Here is a 16,832-nt window from a genome sequence, read left to right as displayed (position 1 = left end):
AGAGGATATTTATCAAGGATAGTATATGCAATGAGGGGCTTGTGCATGTTGTGAAGATCTACAAAATGACTTGCTTGAATATGACTGAGATGTCACCATATCTTACAACCAATCATGGAGACATGACAACAGGCAAATGGACAACTGATGAAAGAAGCAAGCACAATTAAAAACAATTTTATTTATTTGTTTGTGTGTTTGTATATTTATATATTCAGCATTTGTTAACTGGGTTAGTTCAGCTGAGCCAAGTGGCCCATTTTCAGTTGAGACCCAAGGAGAAAGCTCCAGTTTGCAGGAAAAAATGAAATTAATTATTTACATGAAAGTAGATGAACAAAGAGTACAAATGTTAGCATGCAGGACTGAAATATAAAGTAGAGAGAGTACATGTACAAATTATATGAACAAGGAGTGCAAGTGTTGACATTCAGTGTTGATATAGCAAGTACATAGATTATACATCCTGTGTAGAACAACAAGAAATAAATATTTACAACTTTTTGGTAAATCAGTTGAATAATGTGAGGAAGCAGAGAGTAAAGGCATATCTTTTTACCTGGTAGTATGATGACACTATAGAGATTTTTGGCAGATTGAATGACATTTGTTATGCACAGAGGGTGGGTATTATAAGGTTTAGATAATACATTTTGTTAGTATTAGAAAGGAGAGAATATGATAAGGTATTCCGAAAAAGTACAAGAGAGGTAGAAGAGAGATGGAATGGGAATGAAAAAATGAAGAGGGATTATGGCAGGGAAAGGCTCTAGAGTTAAGGAGGTAATGTTTGAGTTCACTTTTGAAGAGATTGGTGCTGTTAATGCTATGGATGTCAGGATGAAGCTTTTTCCAACCTTGGGACACCGAGTGTTTGTAGAGGAGTTTGCCAGTATTTTTATTTGGTTTATACATGGCTAGAAGGTTCTGGTCAGAGCTACAAAGGGAGATAGCTGGGCTATAAGGGGATACTATGGATGAAAGAGAGGGACAGGCCTGGGATTCATTTAGTATGGAGTGTGTGAGTTGCAGTTGGGAAAAAAGCAGGAGCTGGGGGAATTTGAGCCATTGGAGTTTTTTCAGGACAAGGCAATGATGAGATTCATATGGTTGGTCACAGGCAAATTTGGCTATATTGTTATAGGTTTCCTCAAATTTGGTTAGTAGGGATGTCTGGAGATGGGTAAGAATTGGGGATGTATAAGAAGGCATGGAAGGATGAAGGCTTGAGCTAAAGTGGCCTTGGAGTTGGGAGCTAGGAAGTTTTTATTTCTATAGAGAAGGCCCAATTTCTGGTTGTTTTTTTTTAAATACAGTGTTGTATATGGATGTCAAATTTTAGCTGGTCATCTATTATAGTGCCAAGTAGTTTGGTGTGTGGTTCTGCTTTGATAAGAGTGTTATCAAGAGAGGAGATGGCAATGGTAAGTTTGTGGTGGAAAAGAGTTTTAGGAAGGAATAATAGGAGCTTGGTCTTTTTGGGGTTAAGCATGAGTTGATGTTAGCCATTTTTCCACAGATGAGAAAGTGTTTTGGATAATGGAAAGAAGAATAGACATGTTGTCAGAGACAGAAATAAGAGTAGAGTAATTGGCGTATTGTATGAGAGTAGAGGTAGAGCATGAGGAGTAAAGTTTATTAGTAAAAATGTTGAATAGGAGGGGACCAAGGACAGAGGCTTGGAGGACACCAGTCTGTATATGTAGGAAAGGGGAACAGGTAGATTGTCATTACACAGACTGGAGCTAGTTAGAGAGATAACTGGAGAACCACTGAATGGTAGAGGGGGAGAGGTTAAGTTCAGTTAGTTTAGAAATTAGCTTGGTATGGGAGACAGTATCAAAACATTTAGAGAGGTCAAGGAAGAGTGAAGATACAAGAAGATTTTTGTCTCTTGCTTTGGTAATGGTTTGGATAAAAAATAGGAGGGCAGTGGCAGTGTTGGGATTAGGCCTGAAGCCATGTTAAGAAGGGGTCAGAAGGATTTCATCAGTTAGGTATTTCAGGATTTGGTTATGGATACATTTTTCAAGGATTTTGGAAAGTGGACAGAAAATGGCTATTGGTCTGTAGTTTGATTGGTTTGTGGAGTTACCTGCTTTGTAAAGTGGCATGGTGTAGAACAATTTCCAGTTGTTGGAGATGGTGGCTTCCTGAATAGATATGTTAACTAGAATTGACACATGATAGGCTATAGAGTGAGCTGCAAGTTTAATAAAAAGGAGAGGGAGGTTGGCTGTGGAGGGAGAGCACGTTTTTAATTTTAGTAGACGGGACTTTATGTAGAGAGTGGAGACTGGGTTAAGAGAGAAAGGGAGGGTGTTGTTAGTGACATGTATGGTATGAAAAAGGTTTAGCTTTGGCAGGTTTGGGTTAGTTTTTGAATTAATTCAGTAAAGTGGTTATTAAGTAAGGCTGCAATTTCTTGTGGAAGATTGTTAGGATAGGGAATGAGAGTGGTAGGTTTACAAGGGTGCATTATTTTATTGATAGAGTGCCAGAATTATTTTGGGTTAGACGTATGGGTGAATTTGGTATTGTAATAGATTTTTTTTTTCTTGTCTTTTTTTACTTGCTTTCAAAAGGTTTTGAAGTTCTTTATATTTTTGGAAAATTTGCGCAGATTTAGTTTTTAGCCATTGTTTCCAATAATTGTCTCTCGTTTTTATGAGAGTAAGGGTGTCTTTAGAGAGCCAAGGAGAGTAAGTTGCTTTGATCCTAACTTTTCTTAGGGGAGCTATACTGTCCAGGATATCAGGAAAAGTGGTATTAAAATGTAGAACTTCATAACTGAGGGGAAGGTACTTCAGGTGGATCCAGTTAATAGCAGCGAGCCTGTCATTAAATGATTCAGTATTAAATGAAGAGAGGTTGTGACAGTCTCTAATATGGTGGGACTTAAGTAATTGAGGGGAGTATCTTTCAACTCAAATAGGGAGGTTGTCACTTAGTGAGTTGGGTAGGGAACTGGGGTTATTATACATGGCAAGGTCAGAGGTAAGAATCCAGTCTAAGGTGGAGCAGTTTCAGTTTATGTTATTGTATTGAGTAGGACTTGAGAGAAGTTGGTGGAAGCAGTGGAGGTTAATATGTAGGGTAGGAAAGGTAGCAGAAAAGTTTTGCCAGTCTACATTAACGTCTCCAAGTAGTGTGGTTTCATAGTAGATATGTATTGAGATCCAATTTAGGATAGATTCAAAGACAGTAATGCTGTTTCCAGGTGGTGTGTGTGTGTGTGTGTGTGTGTGTGTATATATATATATATATATATATATATATATATATATATATATATATATACATACATACATATGGCAAGTTTTTTTTGGGAATTCAGGTGACATTTAAGAAGTAGTAGCTTGGCAGAGTGAAAGGTAGGCTGTGATATTGGAAGGGGGGGATAGGCTAAGGTGCTTGGAGTACATAACTGCAACTCCACCACCTTTTTTTGCAGCTCTATTTAGATGATAAATATTGTAGTGGGGGGTGTACAATTTCAGTATCAGAGATGTGTGGTTGTAACCAAGTTTCAGATAGTGTTAAGATAAGAGGGGAGTACAGCGTGATACAAGAGTGAAGTTCAGTAACTTTATTAGGTAGACTCTGCATGTTAATGGCATATATAGAGAGATGTTTGGTTGGGTAGGTATTAGTAGTAGATGTGGAGGAGAGGCCAGGATTGGGGTAAATTTTGCCACCTAGTAGCAGGGTATTTAAGAGTGGCTTTGGCTTTATGGGGTAAAAATAGAGTATGGATTGTATTTAGGTTTGAGGGATGTAGTTGAGAGAGTGAAAATTTTAAGTTTGTGAAATGAGTACAGGAAGAGTTGAAAAGAGAAGGGTAGATTAGGATGGGTGGGGAGGGTTTCAAGAGGGGTAAAGAATAAAGGAGATGGATGACTGTGGTTAAGTATAGTTTGATAGGATGTAAGGAATGCAAAATATAGCAGTAGGGTAGCTGGGGTAAAGAGAAGGGGAGTATTGTGTGTGAGAGCCACGAGTAATAGGGAATTAGAGATATCTAGTGTAAGAGTCTGATTGAGAAGAGGTATGAAGATACGGTATTAGGTTAGTAAATGGTGAAAGTTTAAGTTATTTTTGGAATTTGCAGGTGGGAAGCAGTAGGTGAGGGGGAGGAAAGATATAAGAGATTGGTAAGTGGTGCGTGGGGACTGCTAGGATTGGATGATTTGGAGATATGGGAGGGGTTAGAGAAGGGTGTTCGGGCATACCATTGCTAGAATTTCCTAGTGTTCTGACTGAGAGTGCTTCTCAAACAATCTGGAAATATAAAGCTGAGCTGGCAAGTATATTTTTGGCACTTTAACTGTTCATAGTTCTGCACTGTCATATTTTTGCTTCACTGAATCATCTATATATTTGCTGGCATTGAATTCTGATCTCTGCTGAAACTTTCTTTCACACCCTTTTGCTGCTTTTTCTTAAAGTTGGTAAAACTGGTCTAACATCTTTTGTGTTATCTGCTTGTCTCGAGGCTTGCTGATATAAAAAAAAAAAAAATCCCCTTTTTGTAAACCCCTGAATACCATTGCTAGAATCTCCTAGTGTTCTGACCAACAGTGCTTCTCAATCAATCTGGAAATATAGAGCTGAGCTGATAAGTATATATTTTTTTCACTTTAACTGTTCATAGTTCTGCACTGTCTTATTTTTGTTTGACAGAATTATTTATATATTTGCTGGCATTGTATTCTGATCTCTGATGAAACCTTTTTTGTTTCACTCTCTCATCCTACTGTTGTTCTATTTTTAAAGTGGTGGCTCTTGCAGTTGCTCGCTCCTACTGTAAATTTGATCTGAGACACTTCTCCAAATCCCATCTCATTAGCTCATTCTACCTGGTACAAAGATCATTTGGGAAGGCCAACCCCTTAGTCCCTTAACCTTGAATTATATTCTGTTCCTGCTCTAAACCCTTTTTACTTAATAAAAAAAAAAAAAACAAACAAACAAAAAAAAACTTATTATTCAGCTGCTTATATTTTTCTAATTGTGTTTCTTCCTGCTACTCTGTTACTTCATCTTGCTTTGCTTCTTCCTGTGACTTGCTGCCTGTTCTCTAAAGTGTTCAACTGCATCTGTTCTGTTGCATTTTTTAGTGCTTGTTTATAGCCTGTCTAAATTAAGTGTTATTCTTAAGTCTTATTCTAAGCTGTTAGTTTTGTTTTAAGCACTTTGGCTTTAAGCCCATCCCTTAGCTCTGCCTGGTGTTTCTCCCTCAGATTCTAACAAATATGGATGGACAATTTTCTACAGTTTCTCCTGTCAGTCTGGTTGATAATGACATCCTGAGACAGTGTAGCAACTGCCTCATGTACATGGTCAATCATCTACTACTACCACGTAGAAGCACAATTTGTGAGAGATGCAATTACATTAGGAACCTAGAGTCCAAGCTCTCTCCCCCTCAAGCCAGTATTTCTGGCACTGAAAAGGATATCAACACAATCACTACACCTCAAACATCACTCACACCTATACAACATATACCTACATATGTGGAGATCCTCCACATAAACATACCCAAACAAAGGAGACCTCAGAGGCAAAATCACAAGCAACCTCCATAGCACTCCACACCACATACCATGCATAGTCCACACACCTTTGCCTCACAACCACTAAGGCTTCACCATAAACCCAAGATATTAGTCATAGGACACTCCATTGTGAGACACACAGATGTGTCTTTCACCAGGCTGGATAAGGAGAAAGTCACAGTTAGTTGTCTGTCAGGTGCCAGAATCCACCATATCACGCACACACTCAAGTCTCTTAATAACAGGTACTGTTATGACTCTGTCAGAGTCCATGTTGGTGTGAATGACTTGAGGTGTACCTCTCTGGACTATATGAAGAGAGACATGATTGAGCTCACTGATTATGTGTCCCAAGCAGGTATGTCCCTAGCCTTAAGCAGCATTCTGCCAACACCCAGAATGATGCCTCAATACAAACAGAAAATGATTGATTTTAACAATTGACTTAGTTTCTGGTGTCATTCCAGAGGCATCCAGTACCTGACAGCCTGGGAAGATATGATCGACAGACCACAATGCTTTGCCAGAGATGGCCTGCATCTGTCTCATCTGGGCTTCTGGCGAAGGCTCTTGCCTCCCCTATAGTGCCTTTTTTAGGAAAAGTGGTGAAGTTAAAACTACCAACATAAACATTTCAACAAAACACAAATTAAAGGTCATGCTGCTAAATGCTAGGAGTCCAAACATGAAACTGCACTCATTGCAAGCATTCTTAACTCTGGAAAATGCTGAAATCTGTGCAGTCACAGAAACCTGGTTCAAAGGTGTGGACAGCACCCCAGCCTTACCTGGTCACTCATCCTATCATACATTCAGACCCCAAACTGTGGGCAATAAAGCAAAAGGAGGTGGAGTTTCAATATACATTAAAGACATACACGCCTCCAGGCTGGTCTAACAGCATGACACACAGGAGGCACTCCAGGTGCAGTTAACCATTGACAAGACCCCTGTTCAAATCATAGCTAACTACCAGCCCCCAAATCTGACTCAATATGCCCAGTACAACTATTTGCATCTGTTCAAATCTATCAAGATTCAACCCTTCACCCTGATCTTAGGTGACTTTAACTTCCTAAACATAGGCTGGAAGAACGACTAATGCCAGAGCACAAATGCCCAGAGCTTCCTTGATTTTGTCAATACAGATGTCTTGGAACAGCTATTTGATACCCCCACAAGGGGTGTATCTTGGACTTGGTATTAACCAACATGAGTAACCACTGCAGCATCCATATAATATCATCCTCCCTGGTAAGATCTGACCATAAAGCAGTCACTTTCAAAGTTGCTATCTCCCCCAACCCGCCTCTAGCTAGGTTCAGACCTAAAATCTTCTCCAAAGCTGATTACAGCCTCCTGAGTGATGGTATAAACAGCTTCACAGCCCCCTCCCATTCTGTAGTAACTGGCACCAATATCCAAAACTACACTATTTATACAGCTGCATGGAATCAGGCATACCAGACAGGACTAAATCATCCTCTGCAAGGAAAAGTAAAACTGTCTGGTGGACATCTGCAATAAATAAATTCTATAACAAAAGGAAAAAAAAATTGCTGTCCAAGACCAAGAAGGAGCAGGTGCCCAGTTGGAAGCAAAGTCTTCTTAGCCTGAACAAGCAAATAAGAGCATTAGTTAAATCTTCCAAAGCCAACTTTGAATCCAAATTTGCCACATCGGCTAGAGATAATCATAAGGTCTTCTTCACCTATGTCCGCAACCTCAAAGGAAGTACCCAGATCTGTTCAGACACTACATATACAAATGCCATAGATATTGCAAACTTGCTGGCTGACAGATTCAGCAAAATCTTTACCCCTCTGCCACCCCATTAGTAAATCAGGACATTAACAGTACCTGTCCCATTCCCCTTATATCTACAAAACAGGTCATCACTGCTCTCTCAAAGGCAAAAAAAATACATCTTCCATGGGACCTGATAACATCCCAGGCTGCATCTTATGTGAACTCAGGTGGGAACCTGCAGCACCACTTGGCACACTACTCAACCAAAGCCAGAGTACTTGGCTTCATTCCAGATGAGTGAAGGACAGCCACTGAGATCCCTTTGCACAAGGTGGAGTGTCCACCAATCTGTGAAATTATAGACCCATCAGCCTAACTAGCCTGATCTGCAAGGCAATGGAACAGATTATCATGGACCTCATCAACAAGGGCATTGGCAGCCTCCGAACACTTGATCCCAAATAGTTTGTCTTCATCAAGGGGAGGTCATGTCTGCTAAATTTGGTCGACTTCTTTGAGACAGTTACCATAGACATGGTTGAAGGGAAGATGGTGCACACCATCTATGTGCATCTGGTCAAAGCCTTTGACACTATTCCTCGCTCAAGCATAATATAAATATTCTCTCAACTAGGCGTCAATCCATATGCTACCAGATGAGTAGCAAAATGGCTTATTGATAGAACCCACATAGTCAAAATAGGGGAAGCCACCTCAAGCAGTAGACCTGTAACAAGCTGCATACTCCAGGGTTCCTTGTTTGGGCCTCTGTTATCTGGGATATTCTTTTCTGAGGTGCAGGCCAATACCAGTAGGCTATGGCTGACCAAGTTTGCAGATGACTGCAAGCTGGAAGCTGGCATCAATTCCTCTAGTGATGCGACATCCTCCAAGAGGGTCTCACTCAGACAAATGCCTGGTGCCAGAAACTTGGCCTCAAGCTGAATACCAAAAAATGCATCATCATCCCCTTTGGAGAGAGTGACATCCCCACAAATGATCACGTTAATAACAATGTCCTAAGCACTCAGTCAGTTGTGAGGGATTTGGATACCTAGTTTGATAGCAACATGACGTTTGACCACCATGTTTCTTCTGTTGTACAGAAAGCCTTCTACATGGCCCACCTCATAAGTAAGGATATCTCATCTAGGGACAAGGAGGTCATAACATCCTTGTATTATTCCCTTATAAGGCCCATTATCGAGTACAACACCCATTTCAGCATATACCTCACAAAGCACATGCAGCAGCTGGAGAGACCACAGAGGTTCCCCATAAGGACATACCTCTCAACCTGGAAACATCAACAATCTGGACCACGCCCATGAAAAATAGGTACAAATCGGTATGCTGATTAACATATAATTTGCATATATAATTATGTAAACTCACCCACTCCAATGGAATCGTGGGATACCAATGTTCACAGCTAAACTGAAGAACAGACAACGAAAATATGGCACCAGAGTCCCCTGCAGCCATTCCAATGTTCCATTACCTGGCTATTTCACCCCATTTATCATAAAGACTAATGTGTGCATACTGCTTTACTTCTAGAATGATTATTTAGATTTTATTTTTTACATTTTACAGCACAGCAATACACAAACACTAAGAGACATCGGGTAAACAAAGCAATACTGTCTCACAATGAAAATAGACTTGGCATTAAAACTTACCTGCCCTTGAAACTCACATTCATTGAAACCCACACCATATGAAAAGGAAATGCATCTGGTCAGTGGTGGATAGAGATTACCTTTGGGCTATTTTCAAATCATTGGCCTCTTGCACACAGAACAAGAAACATACATGTGTTCTTTTCTTTGATGCACCTTTCTGACTTTATTAAATTATATTCCTTGTATAATACAACACACTTGTTAGACAGAGCACATTTTAAATTTATGGTTTAAACATTTTTCCAGTAGGCTGTACTGTAGGCAATGAAACAAAATGCATGAACCAGTAATGACAAAATTGCCCAATTCAGAACATTTCCATCATAAAAGTCTACTTTCACATCCACACTATAAATAGAATAACAGCAGTGTAAGTCATAGGCATCTTGCACAGCTTCTCACACTTATTTTCAATTTCTTTTATTTTGGGGGGGGGGCAAAAGGTCAAAAACCAGGGACACATTTTAAACATTGCTTGTATAATTTTGTAAAGTTGCTAGAATAAAACGGTGTGTTATCAACATGCATTTCACTAGCAAGTCTTGAGCTCTGGACTCTATGCACTACAGTCAGAGCAACATACTACTTAGCCAAATCAGCAGCTTTCTGAAAAATAGCAAGACTGAAAAATAACGGCTAGCATTTAGTGAATTATTTTCTCAGGGAGTTAGGAAACAATAAAAGCCAGAGGTACCATTATATGGGTTGCTCTGTTGTGCAAATTCTGACTACATATATCAAGCAAATAAAACTGAAAATAATGTATCCCTTATGCAATTTCAGATCTATACAACAAATAATTAAAATTATGATATATGCAAGCTTCTTGAAATGTCAAGCCTAGACAGTTTACCATTTCTGTAAAAATGATCATGGGAAGTTTTCCACTCAAAGATCTGTGTTTAACTGATTTGCCTGAAAATATTAATCAATCTGAAAGTTTACACATTTTAAATTTTGGATTACCACCATGTTATGCACCCACCAGGTATAGTAAAATGACAGACACACACACATTAACACAACCACAACCACATCCACATATATTGCAGTGAGACCAATCTGCATGACTTAAGAGGAGATGATTCATTTAGAAAAACACAAAAAAAAAATAGTAGCTTGCTCATACAATGATGGAACAGTTATCGCTGTTGCCTTGCACTGCTAAATTGTCTGGTTTTCTCCCTGGCTGAAGGGCTTTTTGTGTTAAGTTTGTATGCCCTCCTTTTGTCTATGTGGGTTTTTGCTAGTGACTAGTGTCTCAGGTTTCATCCCATATCACAAAAACACTTCAGTATGCAAACTGATGATCATCTTAAATTGTCTGTGTGTTTTGTTTTAGTTTATCTGTGCATTTTCCAATGGTTGTCATCTCATCAAGGTTTTATACTCAGTCTCTGTTACTCCCATTTGCTTGCTGAGCTAGTTTTATTCTCACTGATGACCCTAGCTAACAACAAGTTATTATCGGAACGTGAATGAATGAATGAATGAATGAATGAATGAATGAATGAATGCATCAGTAATGGTTAGGATGGGAAAGGAACAGGGATTCAAATATATAAAGACTAAATCAGATACAAATGTTGTAACAAGAGTTGTCATCTTATCCCACATCAGACTAGAAAAAACTTGGAGAATAATTTTTTATGTCACTTCAGGGCCAGACAACTAATGAATCAGGATTTTTCAACAGTTATAGGCTCCCCCATCATTTGACTGAGAAATGAAGTGCTGTACTTATGAATGGGTGAACATGTTCACCTGTAAAACAGGTTACCTGAGAGACACATTGCTCATTTAACAGTTTGTTCTAGAAGCTCCTGCTATGCCATCTGTATGTTTTAGCTGTTGAGGAGCTGACTCACTTGTCTCACACACACACACACATACACACACACACACACACACACACACACACACACACACACACACACCCCTTTACCTCTAAATACATCCAGTGAGCATCCGACTCCATCTAAATAAAATCTCCAGCCAGCGCGCCAACGTCTTCTAAATAAATAATCCAGCCAGAGTATTCAAACTCCTTTCCTCAAGCATCCAGCCAGCATCTTCAATGTTCAAACTCCTTTCCTCTTCTAAATAAGATCCAGCCAATCCTTTCTAGCTCTGGTAATTGCCGCTCGCAAATGCATTTGAACTAGAGCTGGAAAAACGTGGTATGTGCTACGTACGAATGCGAGCTGAAGTCCAACAGGCTGGTGGAGCTGACGTCATCGAGCACATGATGACATCAGTTCACGAAGTACGCAAATTTTAAAAAATTAAAAAAAAAAGCGCGAATAAATCGGAAATGAAGGGGTGCCACTTGGGAATCATAGGTAAAACCTAACGCAAATTGGCACAGAGGATCTATGAGCACAAGTATGAAATTAGACAGGCTAATGAGAAAAATGCTTTATATAGGTATATTAAAAAATACCCACAACACGCATTTAAATTTGTGGTTTTGGAACAGGTCAAATATAATAAACATTGAGGACCTTGTAAAGTTTATTTAGAGACCAGGGAGACCTGGTGGCAAACTTTTGCCAATGCAAGTAGCCTCCAGGATTAAATGAATTGGTATATATCTCCAATGCGCTAAAATTATAGGTCTATGATAGATGAGGATGTCAGCTAGAATATACATATTCTATGAATTTTAATGAAGGTATAGTTATTTAGCTAAGGTTGTACAAAGTGTTTTGTAAAAGATTTTAACATGTGCATAAGTGTATTTCTTTAACTTACAATAATGAAAAAGTGTTTCTTTAAAGGAAAAGGATGAATTGGATTTGGGTTTTAAATATTTGGTTTGAATCAGCTGCAGATATAACATTGTCATGGTAATGTATTCATATGTCTGAAGAAGTTTGGTGATGTGCACCAGACGAAAGCGCTTATGTTAATAAATATTTTCGTGTGCCTGATGCAGCCAGTGCTCAGTTCATTTTATTTTTTCTGAATTTTTGTGATTTTTGTGGTGTTACAAGTGTTAGGTGTTGGGAGCACTATGGCTGAAGGCAACAACCATGAAGAAGTCGGTGTTACACATGCTGAATTCAGATTACTATCTGATTTAGTGAAAAATCTTACTGCTTTGGTTCAACAGCTGCTTCTCAAGACTATCAGGGAAAATGGATCAGGCCGATTAGATGTGGATTATTGGTTGACCCCTGAGGTGTTAAGACACCTAGGGAATGAGCCTGGGACTGGTTTTCAAGAAGCCGCAGTTTCTACATCTAGTGAAGCCGGCCCTGGCATGGGTATTCCACTGAATGGAAGGAGACCGTTATTGTTGACATTGAATTCCTGGTTCTACAAGGATGTTTCAACTGCGATGGCGAATGAGGGTAATGTTTCTCCTACTATTTTAAAACTAAATGAATTTCAGGAGAAAATAACTCATTATAAAAAAGTGCAACAAGAAAATATATACTTTTCAGAATGTTTAAAACTGAAGCAGGTTCCAAAAGGGTTAAGAAATTAGAGGTACCCTACTGGACTGGTGGAGTAATCCTCCCTACATTTGGAGTTTCTCACTATGTTTGACCAGCACAGATGTGAGCTTATGGAACTTTTAATCAAGTACAATAAGATAGTGCTTGCTACTTTGCATGTAGAGATAAGGGAATTGGAAAATTTTATTCATAATTCTGGGTTCCTCGACAGTTGTAAAGCACAGTATGAAGCTGTCTTTAAAGAAGTGGATGGTATGGTAGCATCCATTTCTAACCGTAAATCTAAAAAACTAGACAGGTGCAGGTGAGCTTATCAGAATGGAACAGTGTATCACCCCACCCCCCACCATCAGGACAAGGGAACCGACTTTCAACAACAATGGGCCAGGTTCGGCAGTTACAAATGGACATGGTCTAAACAATGAAAAAGAAGACCCTTTAGATTCGCCAGTGGTGAGAAGGTCGGAGAGACTGAAAAAATGGAGACAGGTGAATTGGAGCCCATATGTTCCAGGCAAATGGAAGAGGGGCCCCATTAACATCAGGAACAAATTTCAGAGGTGACTGTTTTGCCTGTATTCAAATTAGTTTGGATACAGCAAATGATTTTAAAGTTTATAATTATACTAACGTTGAATTTTCTTGTGAACATGCTGACTTGTTGTGTAAGGGTGGTAATTTTGTACCTGCAAATAAAACTGATACTACCAATTTAATTTGCGATTTAAAAGTGTATGTGAGAAATTTAAATCTGAAGTATTTGCATAGAAATTATGCTAATGATAGTGGGAATAATGTCAAGAGTATTAGAATGCTTAGTACTTTTAACCCTGAAGGACATCCAGTACTACGGGGTTTTGAATTAGCTTGTGAAATGGATTTCCATCATTATTTATGTAACAATGAGAGTGGAAGTAATTTAACCCAGGAAGTGAATAATATTTTGATGGAGCTTAAAGAACATGAGGATTTAAGATACATGCAACCAGATAAAGGGGGATGTATAGTTATTATATCTAAGGATGATTATGTGCAGAAAATGTTTAATATGCTTTACAGTGACGCATGCTGTGAGGCTTCAGTAAATGAAATCAATATTTCCTATAGTAGAATAGATTGGGAATTGTTTGACATGGTGACACAGGGACAAATAGACATTGATGAATATAAATATATGGTCACTGAACATCCAAAAACTCCTTCGGTTTTTGAAGTTCCGAAAATTCACAAGGACTTAACTAATCCTCCCTATACCCGATAGTTGATTCTGAGTTGTCCAAGACAAGTTATATAGCAAAGTACTTGGACAGCAAACTTAAGCAGGGGTTGCTTGGGGTGTCACATATTGGTCGTGATTAATGGCATTTCTTGGAAAAGTGTAATAACTTATTTCCATTCAATGATGGAATCTTTTTAACAATAGATGTCACACATTTGTACAGTTGTATCCCACACAAGACTGGACTAGAAGGATTTTCAGAATTCTTGTTGGTGGAATTTGGATTGGATCAAGATCTCATTAATGTCTACACACAGTTAATGGAGATAGTGTTAAAAAATAATTATATATTTTTTAAGGCCATTATTTTAAACAAGTGGAGGGTGTGGCCATGGGGTCAGCGTGTGGCCCACTCTTCATTAATATAGTGATCGTCTGGTGGGAGAAAACAATATTACTCCCATCCCCCTTTTTTAAGTACATGTGCTTATACGTCCAGTATTTGGACAATTTATTTGTGGCATGGAATGGACTATGTGATTTGATCCCCCAATTTTTGGAGTACATTAATTTGAGTACAACGTTTCTGAAGTTTACTTATGAGTATGATTGTGATAAAATATCTTATGTGGATGTCATAATCTCTAAAAAACAGGAAGGGGGTATAAAGTCTACTATTTTCAGAAAACCTTCTGACTCTAATAGTATTTTACATTTTTCCAGTAATCATTCTGTACATGTAAAAAAGGGGATCATAAAAGGGCAATTAGTAAGAGTGGCCCGCATGGTCTTGGAATTTGTGGACTTCCTGGAAGAATGTGAAAAAATGTCTATAATGTTTATAGAGAGAGGTTATCCAATGGGTTTGATTAACAATATAAAGAGTGAAGTTATTTATAAAAAGCAAACTCCGGTTTATAAACATATTTTGGGTTTGAGTAGGAATAGTAATGGGTATGAAGAAATTCAAGGAATAGTGTCCTATGTAAATGAAGAAGGGGTATACAATCAAGATATGCCTGGTACAAGTAACAATAATAAGAATGATGGTAAGAATAATAGTAACAATAATAAAAACAATAATAATAATGATAATAATGTATCACAAGGACGAGGTGTACCCTTTTGCCCCCTAGTGACTGCTTATTCTAGAGACATGCTAATAATTCAGGACATTATCAGAAAAAATTGGAATTATATTTTACAAGAAAATTTGGGTAATGCCCTGGGGGATTGTCTGAATATAGTTTATAGGAGAGGACAGAATTTAAAAGGCATTCTGTTAAGATCAGGCAAGTGTAGGGTACAAGGAAAAGTGGCAGCCTGTGGTATGTGCTCACAATGTAGCCATATTTTGTCTACAACTTATGTGCAGATCTGTGATAAGAGAATATTCATCAGGGGAAAATATAATTGTAATTCTCAGGCAGTGGTCTATTTGGCATTATGTAAGGACTGCCCAGCATTTTACATAGGTAAAACCCAACGCAAATTGGCACAGAGGATCTATGAGCACACGTATGAAATTAGACAGGTTAATGAGAAAAATGCTTTATATAGGCATATTAAAAAATATCAACAACACGCCTTTAAATTTGTGGTTTTGGAACAAGTCAAATTTAATAACCGGGGAGGACCTTGGAAAGTATATTTAGAGACCAGGGATACCTGGTGGCAAATTTTTGCCAATGCAAGTAGCCCCCCAGGATTAAATGAATTGGTATCTGTCACCAGTGCGCCAAAATTAAAGGTCTATGATAGATGAGATGTTAGCTAGCATATACATATTCTATGAATTTTAATGAAGGTATATTTATTTAGCTAAGTTTGTACAAAGTGTTTTGTAAAAGATTTTAACATGCATAAGTGTGTTTGTTTTTAACTTACAATAATGAAAAAGTGTTTCTTTAAAGGAAAAGGATGAATTGGATTTGGGTTTTAATTGGTTGGTTTGAATCAGCTACAGATATAAAACTGTCATGGTAATGTATTCATATGTTTGAAGAAGTCTGGTGACATGCACCAGACGAAAGCACTTATCTTAATAAATATTTTAGTGTGCCTCGTGCAGCCAGTGCTCAGTTCGTTTTATTTGTTTCTGATTTCTTGAATAATTCACTGTTGCCCTTACTTAGAAATAGTGTTTTTCATCCTCCACAGAAATCTGTTTTGCTTCAAGTGTTTTGTGTTTGGACATACAAAGGTTCTGACCAGCTAATAGTTGAACCTACATTTCTTTCCTGTGCCTGCTGATACTGGTGCCAATTTTTAATGTTGTCTGACTGCTGCCTCTTCCCCAGTCTGACATACAGCCCCCTCAGTTCTTCAGTGTGTTAAAAATGGTCAGACAATGAATTTTCAGCATGTCACTGAATAGTCTGCATGGCTTGTCATTCAGCCATGTTTTCCATGCAACAACAAGTGCCCTGTCAATCATGTAGGCAACGCCCATTCCTGTGCGAAAATCATGGTGAGGTAATGTTCTAATATACAGCCGGGAAATGGTGCCATTTATAAAGAGCCTGATAAACTCGGTGACTGTAGGCTTTTTAAAACTAAGATCATTGTAGCCTATACTGAGTTCCCTAGCGGCATGCTCCCAGTAGCAGAGGGAAAAACTTAGTAGGCAGTATTTAAAAATAAAAGTACAGGTTGATTAAGATCACTGTAAAGCCGCAGGGCTGATTAACATACTTAGATGAAATAATTTGGTGCACTTTCTTCCCAGTGGGTTAGTAGGGACACCCAATTTCAGTCAGGACACAGTAGAATAGCATATGTTGCTGCTAGTCAGGATGTGTGGATTGGGGGGTAACTGAAAGAAAATAAAAAGTAAATGTAAGTTTGAGATTCAAGGGAATAGGAAGAAATAAAGCTTGAGATAAAATAGAGTGGAGAAGGACACAGAGAGTAGCAAGCAGGAGAGGAAACAGACAAATAAAATATTAAATGTAAGTATGTAATACAAGTGATGATGAAGAACCAAGCCAGTGAGAGTTTAGAGTAGAAAGGAGAAACAGAAGCAGTAAATATCCACCAACTGTATTGCAACAATAACATCAAGCTACTATAATGTTAGACTAATAAATGCTAAGTCTGCACAAGGGTTAAAAATAATTGCTTAACATTAAGTATATTAGTATGCTTACTAACA

This window comes from Protopterus annectens, chromosome 11.part0 (assembly GCF_019279795.1).
Source record: "Protopterus annectens isolate FY-2018-M chromosome 11.part0, PAN1.0, whole genome shotgun sequence".
NCBI lineage: Eukaryota > Metazoa > Chordata > Ceratodontiformes > Protopteridae > Protopterus > Protopterus annectens.
This window is presented reverse-complemented; position numbering follows the sequence as displayed.